The sequence below is a fragment of the Candoia aspera genome, chromosome 5, assembly GCF_035149785.1.
Source record: "Candoia aspera isolate rCanAsp1 chromosome 5, rCanAsp1.hap2, whole genome shotgun sequence".
Taxonomy (NCBI): Eukaryota; Metazoa; Chordata; class Lepidosauria; order Squamata; family Boidae; genus Candoia; species Candoia aspera.
This window is the reverse complement of record NC_086157.1, coordinates 87,162,398-87,189,941: the sequence shown is the minus strand read 5'-3', so window position 1 is coordinate 87,189,941 and position 27,544 is coordinate 87,162,398. Positions and strand designations below refer to the sequence as shown.

At 33.5% G+C, this 27,544-nt stretch overlaps 1 long non-coding RNA gene across 1 annotated transcript in view; it reads left to right on the top strand.

Moving 5' to 3' along the window:
- LOC134498366 (uncharacterized) overlaps window positions 1-27,544 on the top strand; it is a 265,013-nt gene that overhangs the window by 156,841 nt on the left and 80,628 nt on the right. Inside the window, exon 3 of the long non-coding RNA XR_010068028.1 lies at window positions 17,638-17,714. This is a non-coding gene — a long non-coding RNA (uncharacterized LOC134498366). The remainder of the gene's footprint in view (window positions 1-17,637; window positions 17,715-27,544) is intronic.

Below are 27,544 nucleotides of genomic sequence, written 5' to 3'. Positions count from 1 at the left end.
ACCTTGTGCTAACCTTCGTTATAATGCATCTTTTTTGAAGGCTTCTCAGATCACTATATTGTTAACATGCTATCGACATTTCTAGAATTTCATAGAGGGTGAAATTAAGTGCAGTGACAAAAGACAAATTTTGGACTGTGGCTCAGCTTTTAGATAATTTATATATATCGCACCAGCTATCTACACCTAAAATTTGAATTCAGATTGTAGTCACTACTTCCTCAATTAAGAATATTCTTTGTTGCTCAGTTGCTTTATATACAAAGAGAAAAAAATATGCAAGGGGTAAAGCAAAAAGAAGAACAAACAGGGGTAGTTAAGTAGGCTGCCCCATGGTATTTTCTTGGAACTCAACTGCCTGAGTTAAGGTATAGACATTTGAGCTCCAAGAAAATACCATGGGACAACCACAAGGTATAGTATCTGTTAGTGTGTCCCAACTGTGTTCGATTGCTGTTTTGTTGATATTTTGTTCTTTGTTTTGTAATTGTTTTTATTGTTGTATGCTAAGCGAAGTTGCGTTTTTGTGAGTTGGACAGCCATATAAATCCTATAAATAAAACAATATTTTCTATGCACAATAATTTATGACCATTTATTTATTCTGCTGCTCCATAATTATTATTAGTATACAGTATCCCTTTACAGTGTCCTTTTCACATGAAAGTATTCCAGGTATGGCATGCTGTATTTCTCTCTATAAAGCTACAGAAATTCCTTAGCCCCCCCCCCTTTCTTCAAAATGTGTGGTGAGAATAAAATGAGAATAATTATGACTATACAGTTACAGCTTTCCTGAAAGACAAGATAATTCTGAGAGAAATTGCTAACAAAATCAGTAGTGTTTAATAAAAGTATGTGGCACTGTCAAACCAGAAATTAAAACAAAGGATAAATAAAGATTTTAATGCCACTGAAGGCCAGCTGAAAAGCAAATTACCTGTGTGAACAGGCAGTAAAGTTATTTAAATATATATTTGGTACCATCAAAGAAACATCTTGTATGTTACTAGAAAAGTGATGCTATCATTTATACAAAAGGAAGATGTTCCCTCACTTTTTGTAAAAGAGATGGGACAAGCAGTGTAACAGCAAGCTGGAAAGGAGCAAGTAGAATCTATGCTGTGTACATGCACAAGTGCCAGATTTATACAAATTATACATATTATATTATGCCTCTATCAGTTTATTTGATAGCCTTTCTTTAAATAATTCATGGAGAGAACTGATCACTTCATAATGCCACAAACTCACAGCAGGCAAAACTAATTTTACACAATATGAAAACAGATTTTATTTATTTAAGAGTAATATTTAAAAACAACAACTTTTTTGACACCAGCTGCTGAGAAATAAATAGAATATTTTATGACAAAAAAAATCTAAATGTGTTAAAAGCTGTTCAGAACAGACTGATGGTTTTCAGTTGACAGATATATTTTAAAAAATCCAAAATTGGTCAGTCAAAAAAATTAACTCCTAAGAGTATTATCAACATGGATATTTTTTTAATGTCCCATGCCACGAGAAGTTTTTTATAGGTAATTATGCTACCTGGAGGAAGTAGGTTGTATGTGTAGAGGGGGGAAAGGGATTTCATTCTGTACTTCACAAAAATAAAACATTCTTGTATCTCTTTTCTCAAATCACAGTTAGATTCCAGCAACATCCTTAAAGTGATTTTAAAGTAGCTGCAAGACAAAAAATATTTTAAAAATGTTTAAATTTAATACAACGTTTTGCCCTGTCTTGGGAAGCAGGATAGAATTTATCTTAATATCCTGGTTAGGTCACAGTCTAGTGGAACGTTGATAGGAAAAGGATAGAAAAAGGGGTACAATTTTTTTTAGAATAAAGGCAATGCACGTACGTTATTTGGTATATCACTTTTCAGTCAATAGACAAGTGATGTTCAGTACAAAGGTTATCTCATTGTTAACAGTTTTGTTTCTTTTTGTTTATCATTACATTCTTTAGCTCAGAAATTTACAGTGATACATATAAGTTGAATATATATGTAAAAGTTGTATGTATCAGCAGAAGCTTATTTACTTTGTTGTAAGTGCCATATTCTATGTTTTAATGGGACATTTTTCTCTAACCTTACTCCTTCTTTTTAAAGAAGGTTGTATTCCAGCAACAGCATTATGCTGCAGCCCCTGATATCATATATATGATGTGTTGTACAATATGGATATCTAAATGGAAAAAGGTATTTCCGTATATACATGTGTTGGCATCTACACAAGCAGAATGGGACCTGATGCACACAGGCCTTTGTGCTTATTGCAGGACATCAGAAAGTCTGTTCATTACACAGGTCCATACTGTATTGCTAGTGTTGTCTATACATCCCTGTTGCAGGGATGTATAGACAAAAATGGGACTTTTTTCCACAGACTGCATACATGTTTATTTAATAACTTTTGAACTTTTGTCTTATCACTTTAAGAACCAGGTAGCATGCTGTTATGTGCTCCCATAGACATGACATCACTATTTTTATGTTTTGTAATTTAGTTTGGTATACTCAAATACCAGTTGCACACATGCTTATGTTAAATTCAGAAACGTTATATCAGTGATTCTTACAGTCTTACCACCCCTTTTAAAAAATGCGGTAATGGAAAGAAACAGGGTAGAAGTTGCAAGGATGTGATGATTAATAATCAGGAGCGCATGAATATAACTATGGAATTTAGTTGTACCACACTTTATTCCCTGATCAATAAATGGAGGCAAAGTGAAAGTAACTCTTGATTATTTTGTCATGCTTTGCCTTCTGTTTAACTCTGAACTCTGTTGTTCTGTTTTTATAAATGAGGCACATCTGTAGATGCTTGCTGACATTGGTAAATATGTGCCTAAAATACATTTTGTTCTGTATGGTTATAATTAAATCACATAAACATCTCAAAATGCAGGACAGTCATAAAAGTGCTTTTGTGAGAGACTGATTTTAGTGTTCTGGCCCTGCTTTTGGTTCTGGCTCCACCTCTCTTTTAGATCCCTGAGAGTTCCTCCGTAGGGGAGAGATGGGTGGTGAATAAATTTATAAAATAAATAAATTAAATAAAGAAACATCCTAGAGGCCCTGTGGCCTTGTCTCTAGATGGGTGGAGGTCAGCAGTTGCAGGCAGTTTTATGAAGCACACTCAGGGACTGTCCTGCATTTTGCCATTCACAGATTAATAAAAATCTGCTGAGTCGATCACTTATAATTTTGCTTTGGTAATGATTTGAGCAAATTTTTAAAACCACCAGAACATTCGCAGTCTTTAATGTACTAATTTCCGACATAACTCTGCAGTGTACAAGTGTTTGTGTGCATGTGTGTACTCTATATGGTTGCTTCTCTGTAATTCCCCAGCATATTATTTTCCAAAATAGCCCCAACATATTTTCTTATTTCATGCAAAGTTTGTATTGATTTTGCACATATCTGTAAAGAAATGCTGCTTTGTATTAACTTTTAAGTTTGGAAGGACAGGGATCAATAGACTCAGTTGCTTCTGTTGTCTACAGTTGAGTCCACTTCAGTGGATCATAGTATTTCATGTTTTTTTTTAATCCCTGCTTGCAACTCAGAGTAATAGTAATTGGTTGAGTTATAATTACTTTTGGCTTCAGGGAACCATAAATGTTTCCAGGCAATTTTCAGTGAAATTTGATAGCACTTTTGATTGTCCTTATTTGTACCAATATTAATGTTTTTCCTCTTTAGCTGATAGTGCCCAATGCCGCTGCAAGGTGTCTATTATCTATTATGCTTTGCCAAACATCACATTGAAGGTTAAGTCAGGTAACAAGGACTGGGTGGAAACAAGAATAGCGCCTATTGGTTATTTAAAGCTGTTGTGGGCACTTTTGCCTCCTTCAGGTCCTGGTTAGCCACAGGGGCTAATAACATACAACTGTTTAGTGGGAACACAACAGAATGGGGAATGTCTTCCCCATTCTGTTGTGTTCCCACTAAACAGCTATATGCAGCAGCACTGTGGTTGTGGTCACAGAAGTGCTCAACTGCTCAGCCAAGAATATGGTAAGCATGTTCATTCTCTAGTCCTCTACCTATTACCTCTGAAACATAGCAATCTGGAGGCCAGTATTTGGCACCTATTTAGTAGAGGAGAGGAGAAGAAATTCTTAAGTAAAAATGCAACTTTTGACTCACCACCCTTAATGTTTCTGTTCCCCACAACATTATTAAGTTCAAATTACAATATAATGGAATGTGGAGAACACACACAGGAGATGATGGACGGAGTCCTGCAGCCAGACCCACCATGTTCTTTGATTAGCAGATGTTTTTCTCACTGACATTCAGTTACTTATCTATTATCTATGCTGTACACGCATTACAGGACACCAGTGAGTCAGAACAGAGTCAATAGAGGCAGGATAGCACTTAGCAATGGAAGCAAAAAATGTCATGCCAATGTAGTTTTCTTCTGACTCAAGCATGGTGCATAGAACTTTTAACTCGACAAGAAGGGAAAGAGCCTAAAAAAACAACAACACTTTGCTCTTTTATGTATTGTGTGATTTTTGTGTACTTCAGTTGATGTCATTTGGGAATTAAAACTTTATTCTTTATATATAGGCAAGACATATTTCGTAACAATAATACTGCAGTCTTACCAGAATGCCTCTAAGCTATGGTTCTAGATGCCTTGTTGTAGTTATACAATTTCTGGACCAGTCTCTTTTAAACTAGCATTTCCAAGGACATAATTTAAGGAATAGGCTCTGGTAATGTTTTTAATAATAAATGCAAAATACAAGGTCTGAATTTGTGAAAAAAATCAGTGTGGTATGTTCATCTTTATTATAGTAATGGAAACATGGTAACTGGCAATAACAATAACTTATTCTCCTAATGTGCTAGTTATTAGACAACTATACAAATATCCATGTGTCCTGCAAACACAAAAGGCATATTTCTAACAGTCCAGGTGGGTTGTAAAAGTTGTCATTCTAAGTTAGCAAAATTCCAAGTGGAAAAATTTAAATTCAAATAAAAACCTGGCCTGAAATATGGATTTATCTACGTCAGTAGCAGATGTATCTCTGCTTTGAAAAAAGAAAAATAAATTATGAAGATTGCACCTAGATAGGACGTAAAAGGAATCCAATATATTTGAAAATGTTATCTGTAAATTCAGCTTGTCTGTCTTTAAAAAACTGACTCATTGGATTATATTTTGGATAAAGTATATAGTTTTAAGGAATTTTAACAGATTGTATATGGCCTGATGAACAACATTTATAAGTAATTCTGTACAAGACCAAATGAATAATTATGTAAATCCTAAAGTAAATTCTAGTGAATTCATTGGGAAGAGATTAAGAAAAGGCAGGCTCTCACCCTTTTAGCCTTCTGGAAGGCCTTCAAGGTCTGGCTTTTTACCCAGGCACTGGGGCAGAGTGAGGGTGTTTGGGGTTGGTTGTTGGTGCATCCCAAGGGGATGACTGAGGCGCTAGGTTTGGGTCGTGTTTATAGTTTTATGGTTTTTATAATTCAGGGTCTTTATTGTTGCTGTGAGCCACCCAGAGTTGTGTTTTAAGATAGGTGGACATAAATCTTTTAAATAATTTTTTTAAAAACCTTATTTATTTTAGTCAATTATATTTTAAAAAGCAAGTTTGCATGTTAATATATTAAAAGAGATTTTTATCCTATTAAACTTTATAAGAGATAAACTCTCATCTGCATCCTGGAAGTTTATATGAATGAACCTTTTTCCTCCTCATTCTCTATAGCCCAGAAATAGTAGCAGAATAAGCTCACAGGCAAGTCGTTGTACAGTTTAGCTTCTTCATACATGTTACATTGCTGATTATTGCTGATATTTTATTTTCAGATTTAATTCTAGCTGGTAAATATTTATCCTAACACATAATATTTTTAAATAACTTTTGAATTACCCAGCTATCAGTGACAATTGCATTCATCTAGATTATCAGAAGAAAATCCAAAATCTTAAGCTTCTTGTAACTAGGGATATATTTGACACACTGTACCATAAGCCAAGTAATTGGTTGCTATGTTAGTGTTTTAATTGTGTTGCCCAGAAATAATTTTTTATTTCTTCTTCCTAAACATAATACATTTTAGGCTACCCATGAGCATTTTTTAGATATCAGTAACTGTAGTGGTGTTACTGCTTTGCTTCATTCAGTTGGTAGTGAGCAATGCAAAGTATGAGGATAAACTTAAGCTGTTTAACTGCACATTGGTTCTTAGCTTAAAAAGCATAAGTGTTACCTTTCAATTCATTTTTAGATGAAAAGCTAATGTGAAAAATCAAAAAGGCTTATTTTCTTATATAGATGAAAGGCTACTAAATTGCTAAAAATCTCAGTAACACAGGGTAAATGTTAAAAAAAACAACCCATAATGGTATACCTTCCAGTGTAATGAAAATGCCATCCTAAGCAAAAGCATAATGGAAATGCACTTGGATAGTTTTGAAAGTAGTATTTGTACATTCTAGAATTTATTTTATTTATTTATTTATCAAATTTTTATCACCGCCCATCTCCCCCTCAAGGACGGACTCTGGGTGGTTTACAATAAAAATTAAAGTTAAAATTCAAACAGTTATAAATACAATAAATACCTAAATATAAAAATGAGATAAAATCCAGATGGCTGAGAGTTCTCTAGCAGTCCGTGACTATAAAGGGGCCCTTTCAAAATCATTGTATGGCGCTAGCCATCCCCAGGATTGGCTAGTCCCCTTCCCGTTCCAGGCCTGCTGACACAACCAGGTTTTTAATTTTTTACAGAAGTCCAGGAGCAAGGGGGCCTGTCTCACTTCCGGGGAAAGAATGTTCCATAGGGCGGGAGCTACTGCAGAGAAGGCACGCTTCCAAGACCCGCCAGATGTAATTCTTTTATGGATGGGATCCGTAACATGCCCTCTCTGTATGATTGGGTGGGACGGGACGATGTCATGGAGATGAGACGGTCCCTCAGGTAACCTGGTCCCATGCCATGTAGGGCTTTAAAGGTAATAACCAACACCTTGAATTGGACCCAGAAGCAAACTGGAAACCAGCCCAGCTCACACAGCAAATATGGATATTGAAGACATTCATTGCAAAATTTCGTGTAGATTTCAGTAAGATTAGTTGGATTAGGTCAAAGTAAACATGCATGACATCACACTAACTTTATTTATACTTTATTTGCAAGTATAACTTTTCCAGGTCTAAATTAATGCTATTTTTTATGATGCTACATTACCAATAACAAAATTACTGTGCTATTAATCCTGTATATTTTTGTGTTTTTCATTAGAATTGAAGGGTAAAAGATATATAGCTTTAATCTCCCAAATAGCAAAGTAATAGTAACAATAATAATAAAAAATGGTATAGGCTTTATTCCATAGACATAACACTGACTTTATTATATTTGTGTTCATCTTTCAAATTTTTGATAAAGTGGGATTTCATTTTATTTCAGTGTGTTGCTTTTCCCCCTCCCCCCAATAATAATATATTACTTTTTAATACATTATGTAATTGGTCATATATTTTTTTCAGCTTGTATTTAATCATATTGAAATTAATGTGAAATCAGCAGTGGTTCAACTGGCTTTCTGCCTGCCTCCACCTTTTACATTTGTTTTTAATTTTTAAAATTGAATGGCAAAGTGGCATGTTATATTTTATTTAAAAAAATGAAAATGTAGAATATACTGTAAATTCTATGACTGATAATAAAGCACAAGCTTCTAGCATTCCTTTATTTTCAAGTATGTTGCTCTGCTTGCAGGAGGCCCATAAGGCATTCTTAGAAAATTGGAATTGCAAGGGACAACATACTTCCCCCCTAAAAGAATAATCTAAGTTAGAAAGCATTCTGAGAGGCTAGGTTGGGTTATGAGGAACATTTTCACAAGTTTATAGATAAATATATATTTCTTGACTCACCTTACCATTTATCCATCTTTGCTACTTTCTAACAGTATAACTAACATAGATGCAATATTTCTATCATTTATTTTTTTATCATCTCATATGCCTTTATTATTTTCTATTTTTATTGAAGATTAAACCACCCAGAATCTCTCCTTTGTAGGGAGAGGGGCATTGATAAAATTTAATAAAATTAAAAAATTAAAAAATAAACATTAAACGAACAAGGAAGACAAGGAGAGGGAATGCAAAGTAAAATACAAATGAACAAGGGATTTAGAAATGGCATGGATTTTATAATTTTCTAGTATAACATAGCTGTAAATTATTGAATGTATTATATTGCTTTTGCAGACTAAAAATCACTATTAAACCCTAAACTATGAATAAATACTGGAAACTATGGTCAACACAGTATAAATCACAAAGTAAACTTATATCTATAATTAATTTAATCCACATTTCTATCATGTATACAGGTAGTCCTCACTTAACAGCTATTTGTTTTGCCTGGAGTTATGACGGTGCTGAAAAAAACTGACAACCGTCCTTCACACTTAGAACTGTTGCAGCATCCCTGTGGTCATGTGATAGTTGCAGCATTCCACAGTCATGTGATTGCCATTTGACCTTCCCAGCTGGCTTCCGATAAGCAAAATCAATAGGAAACCATGTGATTCACTAACGACCATGTGGTTCACTTAATGACCATGTGATTTGCTTAATGACCACTGCAAAAATAATAAAATTGGGTTTGGATTCACTTAACAACAGCGTTGCTTAGCAACCTAAATTCCAGTCCCAATTGTGGTAATTAAGCAAGGACTACCTGTATTTAGGTATTAAAACAATAATACAATAGATATGCACTTTTTAGCATGATTTTGACCTTTTTAAAAAAAATTCTGGTTATGATAAATAAGTCCCACAATCTATGCCTAAAGTGGTTTGGGAATTTTTTAAAGTTTTAAAATGTGATCTCTAAATCTGTGTGCTTTACAAAAAGTAGAAGGCAATTTAGGTTCACTATTACTTCAAAATTCATGAACTAGATAGCTTTGAAAGATTAGATTCATTTATTGCTGAAACTGACTAGTTCACAACTCCTTGCAACTAGTGTGCTTTTGCTAATTTCTCAACCTTTTGGCTTTGAGAAAATCCAAAACCAGGAAAAGAGCTTTGTCAGGAGGAAGCTTGAACAAGAAAGTGAAATGATCAGATATTTTTAATCTCTGGAGTCAATTATTTTCTTCTCCTTGATTTTAATTTTATACAAGTATTAAGCTTCCAGTACTTGTTCAAGATAAATCCACTGTAAGATGGATACTTTTGCAACTTTTTTGTTGATGAGCTTGAAGCTTCCCATGTGAACTGCTCATAACGATAGTCAGCAATTTTAGAGGAAAAATAAAACAGCTTGGAAAAGGAAGAAAAATTTCAGAATTCTTTTTTATTTCATTATGGCATCCCATAAATTTGTAACTAGTGTTGGCAGCCTTCTGTGTAGTGCTTTAAGTTACACTCTTTTTTTGAGCAATATGACATTTGTAAACTCATATGCAACTTATCTACATGTGCATTTTGTAAGAAAAGATTAAACAAAAATTTATTAGATAAAACTCTCTTAAAATAACTCACAATGATGGTCAAGTATGTGTCAAGAATCTAATCCCTCAGTCAAATGGTAGTGGGTTTACAATTAAATTTAGCGATGAGAAATAAAGCAACAAATGTTTGTCTCACAGTTTATGCAGCACACACTCTTAAATTGCTGTCACTTTAAGAGAAACGGTTTTAGCATATTGCTTTTCTAAAGTACTCTTGTATAAACACTACACTGGAACATTTCATTAGCATTTAGAGAACAATAAAGAAACACAGTTTAATAGGGTAATACGTTTTAGTGGCCTTAGCAGAACTCTACTTAACACAGTGGGATTTTCTGCAGCACACAGACATAGGAAACTGTTCTGTATACATTTACTGTGTGGGACTTCCTCTTTCTGGGTAGCATGTGGTTTAGAGCAAAGGAAAATAACTTTCCTCCTGCAGTTTACCAATGAAAGAAGCATTTTAAAATACAGTGTTTGAGAGAGAAATCTAAAATTGTCACTGGTAGGATCAGAGACCAAACAGCTCTGCTGTATTTGTAAATATACTTTCATTATCAAAGAAAGAAACAAAAAGAATTACTTATTTTTTGCATTTGATTTTATATCAAAGCATTATGGTGGCCTTCAAAGGAATCCATATTTAAACATTATGGTAGCAGTCCAGAGGATGTGTCTGTGGGATGTGGTATATTCACCTGAATAATGCAGATAACAAATATAGGCTAACTTAGAATAACATGAAATCTGAAAAATGTAGTGCACTCAAGTTTGTCATAGGCTACTGAAACGTATTTCATATTCTGGTGATTCACACAACTCACATTGTGTTCGTAACTGAATATTTACAAAAAAATTGAGAGTGAAGAGACACAAAGGAAGTCATGTTTACTTAGGGCAGGAACCATGAATTCTGGCTCCCTGATCCTGTAAGACACTATTCCTTCAGGAATTTATTTTCCTTTTAAAAATAAGATTTTGTGGCCAATTTAAGCAGTTCATGAGCTTTTCAAAATATGCACAAAGTATAGATTTATAAATCCTGGACACCTTTTTTGCATTCAGCAAAAAAGTGGCTTCAGTTTCTAACACATCCAGCTTTTAAGCTTAGTGATACTTTTTCCAAACTATCTAGCTTGATTATTGCTCAGATGAATGTCCCAGTGTCTTAACCTTTTTTTTTTATTATTTTCTTTGAAGTTTTAAAAATGTGTTAAACAAAGTTTGGAATGACAATTGATATTTAGAAAAGTTGACAATTTGCAAATTTCTTCCCTAGATCTTAAAAGCCAGCTTGCTTCTTTCCCACAAAGAATTAAAGCTATAAAAATCAAATCATGTAAATTTTCAAGCATTTTTTAATTGTTAAGTGTTTACCTTGTAAAAGTGAAACTTTTGACATATGGCAGTGAGACATTACATGGGAAATTTCAAAATATTAAAGCAGCTTGCTATGTGCCATGGAGAGCTATTGCCAAAAGAACAGAGCCTAGAGCCATTGGATTTCAAGCCATGTCTAAATGAGTGAAGTAAGTCCATAGATTCTGACTAAGAAATAATGTCTTAAAAATTTAACGGAAATCAAATTGAATAAAAGTGCTCTGATTCTAATCTAGCTACAATGACCACCATACAGGATATACACTGCGTAAAAATAGAGAAATCCCAAAGTCCATTCAGAAATTCCAAAACCCCATACGGGGCATGACATAATATGATATTTATATCTCTCCACTCTGAGAGCTTGAGGGAAGATGATTCTAATCTAGTAATTTCTCGTTTACTTAATTTGCTACTTAATTAAGCTGTTCTAAATCTTCCAGATTTAAGCTACCCAACAGTAGCTTTGGAAGTTTATTGTCACCAAATTAGCTATTTCCACTTTGGTTTCTCAGGGGTTCTTTTAAAAGGTATCTGGGATAGCCTTCCTTCATATATGTGGAGCAATTGTTACTATAATATTGCATCATATAAATGCACAGAGATAAAACATTTTTTACAGAGTTGTCTGTTTTGTGAATTAATTTTATTCTTATGAACATGCACCTAAACAATGTTAAGGCTGTTCCCTTGAATGAGAAATGTATTATAAGAATTTTCAGTTCTCCAACTAACTTTAAGTATAAACTTTTAACTATACAATAAAAGACAAAGTAGTAGTATGGTCCTATCATAATGGATATTTTCCCTTGAAGGAAATTCCAAGTAAATTGTATTAACTACACTTACACCATAAATGTTATTAATTTAGTCATTAGTATTATAATCCATTATGCTACAGAATATTAAGAATTGTTAAAGGAATCTTGGTTTTCCCAAAGGACATTTTAGAAAACAATTCGTGGCATTTTAATCTGATTCCCTGCTAAAATGTAACAAAAAACAGATGCTGCCTAAGAAGCTAAGGTCTATCTTGAAGGAACACTGATTTTATTATTTATTTCTTTGGTGGTTTTCATGGAAATATGTCTTTCATGCAGTATTTTAGTTTATAAAACTCCTTCATTTTAACTGTTTTTCAGTTTTCACTAATGAAAATGAAGTCCTTCTCTCACTGCCTTAATGGTGATTTCCAATTACATTTTTCTTCAATTTTCATCTAATATAATTCATGTTCCTGCTGTCAGATCATTTTTGCCTGCATTACTTTATTACTGTCCAGTGTACATTTGTTGAACCAGTGTGAAAGGCATTGCTAAAATCCAAACAATTTATATCTGACACCATTTCCTTTACCCACCCAGTTTCCTACTGTAGCATGATATGTTACACAGAGATACTTATTTATATTACAGCAGAATGTATGTAAAAGAGTTGTGATTTTATGGATCCCCTGTTTATTAACTGGTATTATTTTGTGGGCAGCAATTTGAAGCATGGGAGACAATATCATTTCATATAAAAAGGAAGGTTGTAAACAATCAGAGCATTTGCACCTTTGAGAAATTGGAGAGTCTTACATGTTATGAAGACATGAAGTGTATAAGCAAACGTGCAGATGTATTGAAGGTTCAGATTGTCAGCTTCAGAGAATTTATATCTTAAATTTAGTAAAAAAATTATTTGTGCAAGGCCTCTCAAAAGCTGCATGCTGTCAACTGTTCCTGTTCTTTAGGAACATAAACAGGATCTAGGGACAGCTTGTGCAAGAAAACAGTTGGAATACTGGAATACTATAGTTTTTCTGTAGCCAGCTTACTTGTCGTCATCACCCTGTGTACGAGGGAAGTGTCAAGAGGTATTATGAAAAATGCTTAGCCCATCTAATCAGCAGTCATAAGAATAGTTTAGTATATTTTAAAATTCCAGCCTTAGTCTTCAACACATCCATTAAATTTTAAAAAGATGCATCTGCCAATGCTTTAGTAGCTGGACTTGTTAGTAAAATTATTTCACTTTTTTTTAAAAAAAGAAATAAGAGATATAACAGACAATTCTTGTGGGAACAAAACTGCATATACTACACAGAATCATTTATTCTGTATGTGTATCCCAGTTCTGTTACTCCACTTCTTTTTACTTACTGCTTAAAGGCCTCATTAATAATTTATTGGAATAAAAAGTATTTTAAAATAAAGATGCTTTGTGAACTGAAAGAGATCATGTTTGATAGTGGAAACTAAGTTGAGCAATGGGGCTGTGGTTCTGGGAAACTGTATGGTCCATAAGTTCAATACTTAATCTATATAACTATAGAAAGTTTATAGATGGAAAAAAACCATATGCAAATCCACTTGGTTGTGATTTGTTGATTACCAAGACAAGAATAATTGTGGTATTTACTTTAAGAACTACACAAGCATATAAAAACAAGAGATTCACTGATTCATTTAACAGAAGAGTAAAACCAAACTAATTTTAAATAAAAAAATTAAATTTCACTAGATAATATCTCATGGTGTGTTTGTTTCTTATTTTAAATTTACAGCTTTGATTGTGCATCTCTCTTACCAGAAGCAAAATCTAGTAAAGGGTTTGTGGAAGATAGTTCATAACTTCTCCTTGATTTTAAGATTAACATGGGATGTGTGACTTTTTTTCCTGAAAGTAATTTCTCATAATATTTTACCTTATGAATAATTGCAATGCATGAATATCTAGTATCATATTTTTTTCTCCATGAAGTCCCAAAAATCTGCTTTGCAGCATTGCCCAACCTTTTGGAGCATGGAGAAATGCTGCAGGGAGCTGGGAAATTTTTCCTTGATGGAATAGGTTCCATAATCAAAACAACTTATTGGGGTCAATTGCAAAAAAGCAGTAAGACCGTATCTCCACAAAATTATTAGTTGATTATCTTGCAATTATGTTAATTCTGAAGTATTGTTTAGAAAATAAATTAGTGATTTATAGTTCAGTAAAGCTAGCCCCACCAAAGTATCCATTATTGTGTTGATAGTATTAGTATTCCACTGAATATTGACCCTTTGTTATAATTAGTCCCTTTATAGAAGTTATTTTCAGTCTGAATGATTGAAAATAATGCCCAAGTAACTGTATTTTATACATGTTATTGCTATAGCTAGAAATAGTAAGCGTCTTCATGAAATACTTTAAAATTCATTATTAATAACAATGTATTTCCTGTTATTAATTAAAGCTGAGTTTTAGTATTGATACCGTGTGGATATTTTAAGAAGGTAGGGAAAGCAGGTAGAGGTTTTACCACCTTACCAGCAGTGGCTTTAGGAGATTTCAGTTTTTCCTTTGGGTAATCAAAAGCCTTACAGTAGTTATTGTTGCATCTGTGTGTGTGTGTGTGTGTGTGTGTTTCTGCTTCTGCTTCCCACTCATGTTGTGGCTATGTGTGTATGTTTGTATGAGTGCACTGGAAAACACATATGCTCTGATTTGGGTCATGTTAACAGGACGGAGAAGGGAAGAGGGCTTAGACTGGAGAAATCACAGCATTCTGAGTCAGTGCCAGTAACTTTTCCCTGGGGAATGCATTTGGGGTATTTTTTCTTTATTTTTTTCCTGCAGACCCCAGCCTGATCCAACCAATTTTTAAACTTGATCTTTCTTTTGCTAATTTCTCCCCTGCAACATCAAAATGATTACTTTTCAGAGAGTTATCCTGTTGATGGCAGACAGAATCTTATCTCCCTATAAATAACTTCTCTCTATTGGGTTAAAAAGAATAAAAATAGAAATGTGGAATATCAATATCTTAATAAAGAAGCAATTGTATAAATGTAATATCTACCCCCTTTTTCTATTGCAATTTGCTGTGATAAGTTTGTATATCATTTTAACTTTTATGCTTTTCCTCTTTTATATTATGGCATTTCAGATGAGCTGTATTTGAAGGGGAAAAAGGCTAAAACACCAGTTAAGTGCAAGGTCCAAAAGACTTTAGACTTGTGTTTTATGAATGATCAGCCATATGCACTGATTTATTTCACTAATAATAGCAGACATGCCTAAATATAAAGAAAATTGCAATTATCTAATTAAAATCTGGAAACAAATCAGTTTAAAGCATATAAATCACAAGGGCCATCTAAAAGTACTGTAAATAAATAAATAAATGGCGCCCACCAGTTCAAGCTACTTTAGCAAACTGATGATCAGGTATGGGACTAACCTGGGCTTCATTAACTGACTGAATTCTAGTGGAGTGTTCCTGCCAAATGTTGTGTTCTTCTAATGTTGTGTTCCTCCCAGATAGGTTTCCAATTGAGGTAGGATGGGGGGAAAGCCTTTTTGATGATCTTTACATTCAGACAGAAAGATAAGCTTTTCTTTTAAGTAATCCATTCCAAGTCATGTAGAGTTTTGTAAAGCAGGAGCAGTACTTTAAACTGCCCTGGATATGAAGCATTATCTAGTTACTTGGGAGTTAAATACTTACGTCCATGTCTCTGGTCAGTTATCTGACTGCAGTATTCTGGAAAAGTGAAAAAAGCAGTTCCACCTAGAATGCATTATGCAGTAGTAGTCCATGAAGCAGGTAACTGCGGCATTTGTCACGGACACGGCATATTTAGCACTGTAACTTTAGTTGTGCAATCATAGTCCTGTCCATTGCTAAAACCTTCAGCAACACACCCAAAGTATGAGCCTAATTCTTTAAGGGGGTGTAACCCCATCCCAAGAATGGTTGAATTCATATTACTGGTCTACCTTTTGAGTAAATAGTAGCAACTCTCTGTTAAATTTTAGTCTGTTTACTACAGCTAGGTCATTACTCAAATTAGATACTTTTTAGAATTTTAAAAATTCCTTTGAGTCAAGGAGAGATTACATTGTTCAGCATGGAAAGCAAATCTCAAATTTCTCTCTTCAGCTTCCTGTACATATTAGGTATTAAAAGGAAACCATAGCTATATCTTTTTGTGCTCTTTCCCTCAGTCATTTGACCCTTGCAGTTGTTTAGTTTACTACAGTAATGCAGTTGCTCTGAAGACAATACATTGCATGGGGAAGTGTGTGTGTGTGTGTGTTTGTGGATGGGTGTGAGATACACATACATACATAGTGCACAAATTCCTAATGCATGTGAGCCTGATTTATAAGCTTATAGGCAGCTATAACTAGATAGGAATAATGTAATATGAAATGCATGGTTCATTTAGTTATATTATCTCTGGGAAAACACAACACGGTCTTGCAATGTTTCTGGACCTTTTTTAATACTTCTAACTTACTAGCTCACCAGTATAGTGCAAAATACAAAACAAGAAAACTGCAGATACCTCTGCAGATTCCTCTGCAGGGAGTACAGTTATCTTTGCATCAAATTGCAGGTTGGCAGAATGGGTTCTGTTACCAGTTATCTTTGCATCAAATTGCAGGTTGGCAGAATGGGTTTTCAATACTAAATCAGCATGCACATGATTGAATGCAGATGTTTCAAAGTTAAAATTCTGTAATGTACAAAATTCATGTGATGCTTGGTATATTGTTTCACGAGGCTAACTGACTGAGAGCTATCTTTATATGTGGAGAAAAGCAGCTATTGATTATTAAATGGGTGTACCTTGTAGTGTTCCTTCAAGACCCTTTTTCTTACCTAAACAGATGCTCTTCTGAGGGTTCAGAACGTCATCTGCCCGCTCTACATATCCCAACAACTCTTTGGCTATGTGAACTGATTTTATATATCTCACTATGCTGATTTAGAAAGGGATGCTCTGTGCATTAATATCTGTAAATACCTGGTATCAGGTTTTGTTAAGTTGTCTGAACTAAAAATCCAGGCTGGACATGTTACCATTTTGTATTTTTATTCTGGCTTTTCATTCTTGCTTTGCTGCTTTTATATACTTTAGTTATATCTATAACTATGCAGTACTATTCCCAGAATGGCATGATAACCCTGAAACTTTGACACCACTATTCCACCTGTGTATATTTAATTTAAAAAACAACAACACTATCTGATCCTATAGTGAGCTAAGCGCAACATCCATGCCAAACTGTAAGCAGTTGTTGCTTCTTCCTTTGTTTTCTTGTATAAGTCTTATATAATTTTCTGAGAAAAGAGATTTTTAATCAGTTGTTTAGGATACTACATTTTGTTTTTCATTTCTGTGCAAGCATTTCCAGTTAAATATACTATAATTTTAAAAAATGTGAATGTAATCTGCCTTAGCAGCACTGACGCCAGCAGCACATCGATAAAGCAAGAAGATTTCCCATTTATTTCATACCTCTGTATAAAAGTAGTTTCTTTTTCATTACAGTTTTGTCCTAAAATCTCCGTGTGTATGTGTTTTTTATTGCTGATTCCTCCCATAATCATGCGTATGTAAATTCATATCTTTTTTTTTAATTATAATGCCTATTCTTTTAATAAGTTAGCTGTTGATATAAAGGTTCAGGAGATGTTCCCATCCACCCCCCACCCTTTCAGAATGCTATTTGGGAACCTTTATTTCAGAGCTATATTTTTCTACTCTGAAGTGTCGTCTTTATTTCCTTTCTTCATTACAAACTGCTCTGAAAAAGCTTTTCTAACTAAAAAAAAAAAAGAGAGCTATGCTTGACTGATAATGCATTGCTTTGGATGGTGAAACATTATGAAAGTTTAATTTTTAATTAAATCTGAAATAGCAATTATTACTGAAAGAGATTTTAACCTGTTTCTTTTCAGAGTGCCTGAAGTTACATTTTAGATGCTGAAATCACTGCACCTTAAAAACAAAAAAGGTTGAGTTGAATTCCATTCCTGTAAGTAAAAGCTTTTCTAATACTTTTTTCACTTTTTGTTTAACACACGTTTGCAGAATATTTGGATCTAGGAATATACATTCGCACACGAACATATCCATACACACAGTGATTCATTTTATACTACATTATTTTTAGTAGCACTCATTGCAGACCCTATATTTTTTGTTTGTGCTTTCATTATGAATGGTATAAAGCTTTGTCTCCATTAGCATACATTTTATTATCCTGTCACTAACAATGAGGAATATTATAAAGCAATGCTTCCCAAACTTTTTCCTTCATTATCCAAAATCACTTATCAGAAAGTCCTTTTTACCCAATATAGGTAAAACACTTAAAGTCAATTTAATGGGTTTGTGTGTCATTACCTAAAGAAAAATCACTTTTACCCAGTTTTGGATAATTTACCCAGGTTTGGGAAGCACTGTTATAAATTATTGGAATGGCAGTAGAAATAGTATTCTTTCCCTTGTCAATGGAGTGTTAAGCTGAAATAAGAATAGAGAAGAGTTTCCCACAAGAAGATTCAGATATATCAAACAGAAAATGCCTGATTCCTTGTGTCTATATTTTGGATATCTGAACTATTGCACGCCAGAGTCAAAATGGTATAATTCATTCCTTTTGAACAAGTAAGAAATTATTTCCAAAATCAAAGATAGGTAGACATTACGTTGCAGTATCTATTTTTAGTTTCTAGTTAGAACTCTAAGGTCGACTAACTGAATCCATGTGCAGAGTGATGGCTGAAGAGGATTAGTATTGAGGAATACATTTTCACTGAGTCTATGTTATTAAATAGTAACCTTTGCAGATCTGTTCACAGTTGGCCAGATATCTTCTAATAAAATCCCAAACTATGTTTTGCATTCTTTGCTATAAATGTAAATTATGTACTTATTTTTACCTTTTTTTGCCTTTCTTTATTGGGAAAATTTATTCATCAGGAGCTGCAGAACTATCATAGTGTTTCTAAAGCTGTTTCTTTTAACACACAGTACTATATTTTTCTCCTTTCCCACTTGACTGATACAGGAGTAGTGGACTTAGTTTTATGCATTATGCACTGTGCTATTTGGTTTCATTTCTTTAAAACATTGGCTTCTTTTTCTTCTTTCTCATTTACCCTTGTGGATGTCAACATTCATTACCCTACTGTGCTTTCATAATATTCTAGTTGCAATGTACAAAATTGCAATTTTTTTCCTCTCTGTCTTTGAATTTATGTTCTGTATTTTTCTAGTACATGACTTCAACTCATCTGTCACTTCAAGAAATTCATGACTCTGTCTCTTATTCTTGTTTTTTTGTTTTAGCACCTTTCTTATTATCACTTGGTTCCATATAATCGTGCTTTGTCACATTTCTTGCCTTTATGTTCAACAACTGGTTTTCTGGTTGGAAAAAGATAAAATATGATGGTTAATCAATTTTTAACAAGTACTCTTAATATAGTGTCTACCATCTTTTTTCTGAACTAGCAATAATGTTAAAATTCCATGTCTGGTATAAACAAATAAAAGCCTTCTTTATTTAACAGAATCTTCTTTGGAGTAAATAATATAGGATTGGTTTAAAAATGGACAATACTAAGGTATTATATTTAACTCTGTTAATCTTCTACCTATTGTCCTTGCTTTATTCAACTCCAGTTCTGTTTGAGCTCACAAATCTATCTTTAGCTAATCTCATATTTATCTTTTCTGGATGTATTCCCAATTTGTTGATTGTTTTGCAACATAGCAATTGAGCCTTGTTTTTTATAGCAGCAAGCTTATCTGAAAATACACTAAAATGCTCATTTCCAGGCTATTCACCATTGTTGGTTTTACAGGTACTTATGAATTTTTGTAAAAATGCATAAAGCTGGTTTTACTGTGTCAGAGTTCATCTAACTAAGGAATAAGCAAGCCAGTTATTGGCTGAATGTGGCTTCCCAGCCCCTCTTCTTCAGCATCCAGAACAGCTCCAGAATAGGCGGGATGAAAGTTTAGACAGTTTTTGTGCTTTTGTGGTGCATGATTAAAGAATAAAACAGAACCTTATTGCAAGGCTCTAGATATTATTTAATTTCATAACTCTTCCATGTGAGAAAGAAAAAGTCAGGAAAACATTGCCTCATTCTGGTGACATCATGGTGTGACTAGCTATAGTTCTTGAAAGACTCAGAGGAAAAATAAATTATGCTTCATAATCACTGCACACATTGTCCATCTGTGATTTAGCTAAGTAGACAAAACTACAGATAACTTTATATGCAGTTTGTATTTATGGAGGATGTAGTTTCCTGATACTTTCAAATGTAAGGTGGAAAACAATTCTTGATTTTTAGTTGGATGATAGCAATGGACAATTACTGGCAAGTGAATGGTACATCTAATGGATTTTATTTTTCAAATTTAAGAAGTTCAGTAAAATGGAGGATGTAGTTTCAAATAAAAGCTTGTGAAATTCTACATTCATCCTGTTGTTCTCTTCAAAGATGTACACATCGTTCCGAAAGCTGCATGTCTGTTATGTGGGATAAAATGTTATGTTTTAATAGCTGTTAGTCTCTCTTTTTCTCTCCCTCCCTCCCTCTCTCTCTTTCCTTTTTATTATATTTTGTAAATCTTGATACTCCGTATTGTTTCAATATGGTGATGTTTATATAATACAATTATCAATTATTAACATTCTATTATTTAGAAAGCTTAAAGTATTGAAAATACAGAAATAAAAGTAAAAGTTATATCGATATTAGTTACAATTTAGGCTGTCTATATTGCAAGCATAAAATTATTTGGCTTTTCATCCAAAGTTAAGTATAACATTAAAAAGAAAACTGCAACTCATCTCAAAGTATTGATTATAAGATTATTCGTTTCAATCTTAAACCCTTAATATTAAAATCTCCATTGTATTGTTACTTTATATGTAGACAGATAAAAGGGAAGAAATAAATGAAGCAAATTTAACAAAGTTTAAATATCTAAAAAGTAAAAAGAGAGGAAAGGGAAGTAATAATAAAAAGAACTATTTGTTTCTGACTTCTTCCTTTTTATACATTTGCTAATCTGTGATATTTGTAGGCATTCAGGCCCCCTTAAAAGCCAGGCTATAAATAGTTACATTTACCATGCTGCATATACATGGGAACCATTCTTGCTTAAATTTAGTTAAATGTCTAATGTGTAGTCGCTTCTTTTAAACATAATTCTAATAAAAATAGAAATAATATAGTGCTGAACAACCCATTCAGTATAGAATGTGAGCCAAGAATCAAGCCAATTTTGACTTCTTCCTCTGAGCTATATATATAGGAACAAAAACAAACATAAAAACAACACGCATATTATTATATATTTATGTATATCTGTATGTGAAAATCAATGCTATTTTATTTTTCAGGAAATAAAAAATGTTCTAACAATATAGTTAATTGTATAATCTCTAGTGCTTCACTCAGGCTGCCCACCCCCACCCCAAGTTTTTTTAATTAATATATTTTTACATTTTGTTGTAAGTTATTTTAATGTATTATTATTTGTTGTTGTAAAGAGCTTCAAGATCCTTCAGCACAGAAAGTGAATATACATATATTAAAAAAGAATAAATGTTAAATAGTCTTTGTCTATTTAAAATAGGCTGTTGCCCTGACCTTCAAAGAGAGAAGGAAGTAAAATCTGTAAAACTAAGTTCAGAACAGCACCTGGTTTTTCATTCAAAACTAGGTTATTAAGAAGTCAGTTTGTAACCATTACAGGGCAGTGATCAGTTGTAGTGAACATAGATGGGTCAAAAATAAATCCTTTGTCAGAAATGCATATATTTTTAATGGATTTGTAGCCTGGTGGATTGTAGGAATGCTTTTGACATAATTTATCTTGATTTTAGCAAAACAGTTCACAATGCTTTGATATTTTGCTTAGTGATTGGATACAAGGTAGATCATAATAACATACATATTTACATATATTGTAAAACCATATTCAAAGAATGTTTATTTTTTTGTTTCCCATTAAGCCGCAGAGAAATTTTGGTAATAACATGTGGGATTCTGTCTTAGGCCAATAGAATTAACATTTTCATCCTTAGTTTAAATTACTGTGTGGAGGAATTGTTATCATATTTATAGATTATACAAAATTATAAGGATAGTTAACTCAGCAGACAAAATAACAGCTTTTGATAATTATTTCAATTTAAACTTCTTGGATTACTATGTTTTCCATTTAGAGGAGGGTTTGTTTTTGTGTTGTAATATTAATTTGTTGCATTTGAAATATTTTTTGGCTGAAGTCAGATGATTTATTACTTTGATTTTAGAACAGACTTTTAAACATAGGATTTTAGAATTTTAAGCTGATTTATGTATATATTTATATAATATGTGCCATTTTCCATGAGTTATGCAGGTAAATCAATCACATTCTCCAAAGCACTGTGACTTTTTAGCTAATTGGCAAAACTGAAGCAATGGTTATCTTCTATTCTGAGATTTAATTTCATCTTATTAACTTTTCTGTTTATTTCTTTTGTATTTGTCATTTGTATGAACTACCATTTTCAGATCAAAGTTCTTTTTCTGTCTATTATGTTAATGACCTACACAATAGCAAAGGTCATTGTGGATCTTTTAAAGTTCATTCAATGTTAGTAGCTTGAGAAAAGAAAATGCAATAGTGTAAGATAGTGTGATGTAGAATATGCATATTTAAAATGGTCTGATATATATGGCATTGTTATTAAAGGACCAGAATTAAAGGACATCTCTAACAGAATACCTTGTTTAAGATAACAAAATGTTTCTGGTGCAACTCCTGCCTTCAAGTCCCATCTACAGGCATCACATGTATCATATCCTGAAGCATTCTTAAAATAAATGCATCACTGTTAACACAGAGACACAGTCAATTTCTTTGAGATGTTCTCTTTCCAGCCTTGAAGGTGGAAATCCAATCTGTTTTATAACACCTAAAATGCTGTCTCAGAGATTGTCTCTTGTTTATCTAGTCTAAATACATCTGAAGAAGAAAATTCACAAATAAGTTGTTGTGAGTTGTGAACTTCAATTAACTTTATTCAGAAAATTCTACAATACCCACATAGAGCAAGAGATCTGCGTTTTTTATTAAAAAGCTGAAGCTTTCTTTTCATGCCGCTTTTGAAATCAGTCATCATCACATACAGAAAGTCAAACCTGAATATTTTTTGCTTTACCACCATTCTTAGATGCTATTGTGTACAATGTAGTCCTGTGTTATAGGTCTTAAAGGGCATTTAGGTAACAATTGACACAATTTCATTTTTATTAGCCAGTATCTATAGATTATATAAAAATGTTAGGAAAACAAAGGCTCTCTGTTTGCCTGTGGCTATTTAAGTCCTACTGACAGCAATTTGCCATCTCATCCCATGCTTGAATAAGCAATCCTAAGAAGTAGCAGTATTGCCAAAATCCTGTTCAAAATCTTAAAAATATTACCACAGAATACTCGACTGTGTTGATCATTTCCCCAAGTCAGTTTGTAGTTCTGTTACAGCATTGCTTCCTGGCAACCCAGGGGAACAATAATCTTGTTATTACCTTAAACCTTAATTACCTTTGTTGCTCCTCCTACCATGGAAGGATGTGGTGAACTAGGATTAGGAGCATTGTGGGTAAAGACAAGATGTGGTCTTATTGTTCTTCAAGTAATTTAACTGGGAGTGTAGTGACATTGCTGAATGTTGTATTAGAATTGGAGTAAGAAGCAAAAAGGTAAGGAAATTCCTTGTATTAGCTGAGCTCAATTGTGGAACAAGCCAAGTGAGTTTTACTTATCACAAATAAATGAATGTTGCCCACTTTCCTTTCTTCTGGATTGATGCAGCAATATGTCATGTCTTCAATGCTTCACTGCACAAACTTGTTTAGTCGACAAATAATCAAGTACTGGGAGGTGTGAGAGAGATGCCAGGAAAGAAAATTTTGCTTCATGGAAAGGCCTCTATTGACTATTGCATGGTTGTCTGGGGCCTTACATTTCTTTTTTGTGGCTTTTGAAGTCATCTTTGACTGTAATATCAAATTTGGGATTATTGTTATTTTTAATTGGGAGACACCTGAATACTGTAGTGTAATCTGAAAATAGACCTACCATAGGTGGGTTTGTTTGTTTGTTTGCTTTTAAAGTAACCTCCCAATAAGCAGAAACAAACCAGGAAATCCTAGCCCTGCTGTCTTGCATGATGCAGCCAAACCCATTTGGTAATCATCTTCCCTGAGTCACCTTTTCCAAAACAACTGTTCAGTGTGGTCTGTACTGGCCAAAGTTTTGTCTGCCACTGATGTAAAGGAACAGGCCTGCAAAGATGCAACAAACTCAGTCCAATAGCAATGCACAGAAGAGAGGCTTTGAAATTAGAATTATAGAGTTGAAAGATGCCATTTACACCATTGAGTTCAATTCCAAATTCAGAAAGGAATGCTACACTGGCTTCCAATACATAAAGATAGACTCCCTCAAGTTGACCTCAACTTCCTGATATCCATATGGGCTTGTCCACATAGTTTTGTTAACAACAACATTGAAGTAGTCTGCCGCTGTTTTTTTTTTTTTACTTTCCAGTCTGACCTACAGCTTTGCTGTGGTCTCCATCCATTACTAACGTTCAGCTTACTAAAAGCTGAGCCTACTTAGCTTTTGTGAGATGAGCTACATTGGTAACATATGGCAAATGGCCTGGTGTGACATTTTCTGTATGTTTCAATTTCTCAGTTTGCTATCTGAAATCTCTGAATAGCCTAGAAGGCTATTAAAGAAATTATGCAAATATTTTGACTTCAACTTCTTTTAAGGAAATATTAGTTCTGCTTCTAAGCATAGATGAATAAAGATTATAACTAAATATGTGTGGTATGCACATAAAATTCACTGGTAGCTAAGAAATTATTACAGTTTTGCAGAGCATCTCTGTTTAGAGAAAAACGTAGACTTGCATACACGGCCTGGGCAGTTAAATTACTAAAGGTTTGGAAAGTGAATATGAATCTGTGAGACATCTGCATTTTTGAAATACCTGGGACAGCTGCCTGTCTACAAAATGGTGGGTTGAAGTAGATGGTACTGTCAGTCTGAGATCTCATCCACATGTCCCACTTGCTACAAGCTAGGAGGGGGACAAGTGAACTTCATAGTCTAATCCCCTCTTTGGGTGAAATATTCCTCCTGTGTATAAAGTGATCTGAAGTGGTCCTCTGAGGCTGGCAGGAATAAGAAACGAAATTTGTAAATTAGAGGAAACAGATTGAAGAGTTATACATTTCCAAAATAAGGCTGAATTCTTAGAATGAGTAACAGAAGTTAGTTGATTCCAAGACACTCTCAGAGCCTTTCTCTTCTTTGCCTGTAGCAGCTGTTTCTATTTCCTCTTGAGGAGCAACAGATCCTGGGTTGAATAGGAAAGAGGATCATTTTTATATTCCTTAAAGCAGGTAATCAGTTGTTTCTTAGCTGCATGACATTCGCTATCAAACCAAGGTTGGTTGAAAGAGTGCTGCTTTCTATTTACACCAGCTGGGCGAGGGGGGATGATTGGTTGAAGAAGCTGAACTAGTTGAGTATAAGATGGCAAAATTTGGTCAAGGGACCTATCATCTAGAATAGTTGTACAAAGTTGGAGTGCCTCATCAGTAGAGACCATTTGGGTTAATTTATCTTTCATGTGAGCTGTCCATTTCATTTGTATTTGACCCTTGGGGGTATCTTCAGATGGAATAGGATATATTTCCAAAAAGGAACACCAAAGAGCTTCAAAAACAGCACGTTGGGACAGTGATCACTTTCAGAGAAATAGGCATTATATAGTGATTGTACATTTAATAGTCTTGCAGCAGTAATCATATATAAAAATAATTTTCCATGGCTCTTTTCTAATTGGCTGTCCATTAATCCCAGCAAGAAAAATTCTGATTTCAATTGAATGTTCATCTTTAAAATTCTTTGTATCATTATATGTATTTGAACTCAGAATTTCTGGCTTTTTAATTTTTTTTTCCAATAATTTATTAAAGATTATATAGTATAGTACAGAAATACATTTTTTAAAAAAATCAAAAATGTAGGAAGTGCATTAAAATTAAATTAAAATTAAAAGTGCAGGAAAAGAAAAAAGGAAAGAGAACGTTAAAAAAAGAAAGCTTCATCCCCAGCAAGTATAGTCAACCTTAACTTATCACTATCTCTTAAAATACAACCAAAGACCTCTTCATTCCACACTTCACCCCATTTTCAATAAGCCCATCTCTTAAACCTCATCTTCTCCATATTAATCAGCAAAACTCCAGTAAGGATTATCAAAAATAACAATATAAGTATTACAAACTTTACATGTTACACCCAAATTGAATCCTTCCTTTAACTCAGTTTCTATTTAAACAGATCCCCCCTATTTCCTCTCTTCGAATAGTCACAGTCCCGGTCAAAAAACAATTAAGCATTACCAGAAATAACTATCATCATCCAGTCCCATCAGAAAACAATTAAACATCACCAGAAATAGCAACCCATTATTTTAACCTTGATCAAATAAACCAATTTTATATTCTTTCTTCTTTCTCCCATTCCTCAAAGAAAGCTTTAACAGCTGCTTTCTCATCTCTGTCTCTTCTCTCAAAGCTCTTGTCATCTTTGTCATCTTAGAATTACAACCCTTTTGTAATTCTAGTATGGCAACTCCAGCAAATCCCTTTTGTAAATCCAGTATATGAAAATTAACCACATTGCTCTTCTGATTTATTTGTATATCTTTTTTTAATTTTTAAATTTTCATCCAATTTCATGTGTAAATCCATTATTTCCATCTCTTTCTTGTAGTTTATAGTTTTTAAGTCAATTGCAGTTTTATTCAATGGGGCTTGTTCCTCTTCAATAACACCATCTGATTCTACTATAGAGTTAAATACTGTAACTCTAAGACTCTGCACCCATTCAACAAACATTTCTTTTAAGATAGCCATCTGGTGCCCTCTAGTGTCCAACCTTCAAAGTTGTTTTACCAGTTTCGAAATATAAACATAGGGATATTCCCATGAGAAAGGATTCTTTCAATTAGCTTCAAAGACTTAAATCAAGTCCATCTGACCTTAATCTGTTTAAAACTCTCTAAAGCCAACAATAATAATCCTTTTGTTATATATACAAAACAAAAATGGTTAAATTTAAAAATTTAAACTTGTAGTTAAACTCTTTTTTTAAGGCTGGATGGAAACTCACCCAGTGATTCAATAAAGCTTACCAGTCTGAAGGTTCTCAATCTTAAAAAAAAACAACAGCCAAAGGCAGGAAAAATGAAATCAAGAGTGATTAAGAGATGAACCTTGGTTGAACTTAAAGTTCATATAGGTGATATTAATGGCTATAAGCACGATAAAATCCTGTGACTCCCAGCCGATTGTAAGCCGACTTCAAAAACACAGTTCCTGCCATCAGCTCACAAAAAAACAAAAAACAGCTGTATGGAGTACATACGGATGATCTTGCAATTTCTTCTTACTTCGGAGAGTTTTCTGCAGCCTGAATCCAGTGTTTGGGTGCCATTTTCGGCTGCAATGTGTTCCTCTATTCTGGAGGAACATGAGTTTGGCTCATGGGAATTCTGAAATTTCTGGCTTTTTTACAAGTCCACCAGGCATGATAAAATGACCCTTTATGTTGCCCATGTTCCCAACATAAATTTGAAGTACTTTTATACATTTGAGATAATTCTTCTGGAGTCATATACCAATGGTACATAATTTTTTTATTATGAATTTTATTAAGTTTGAAGAGAAAGATAAAAGCTACAAAAAAGAAAACTACAAG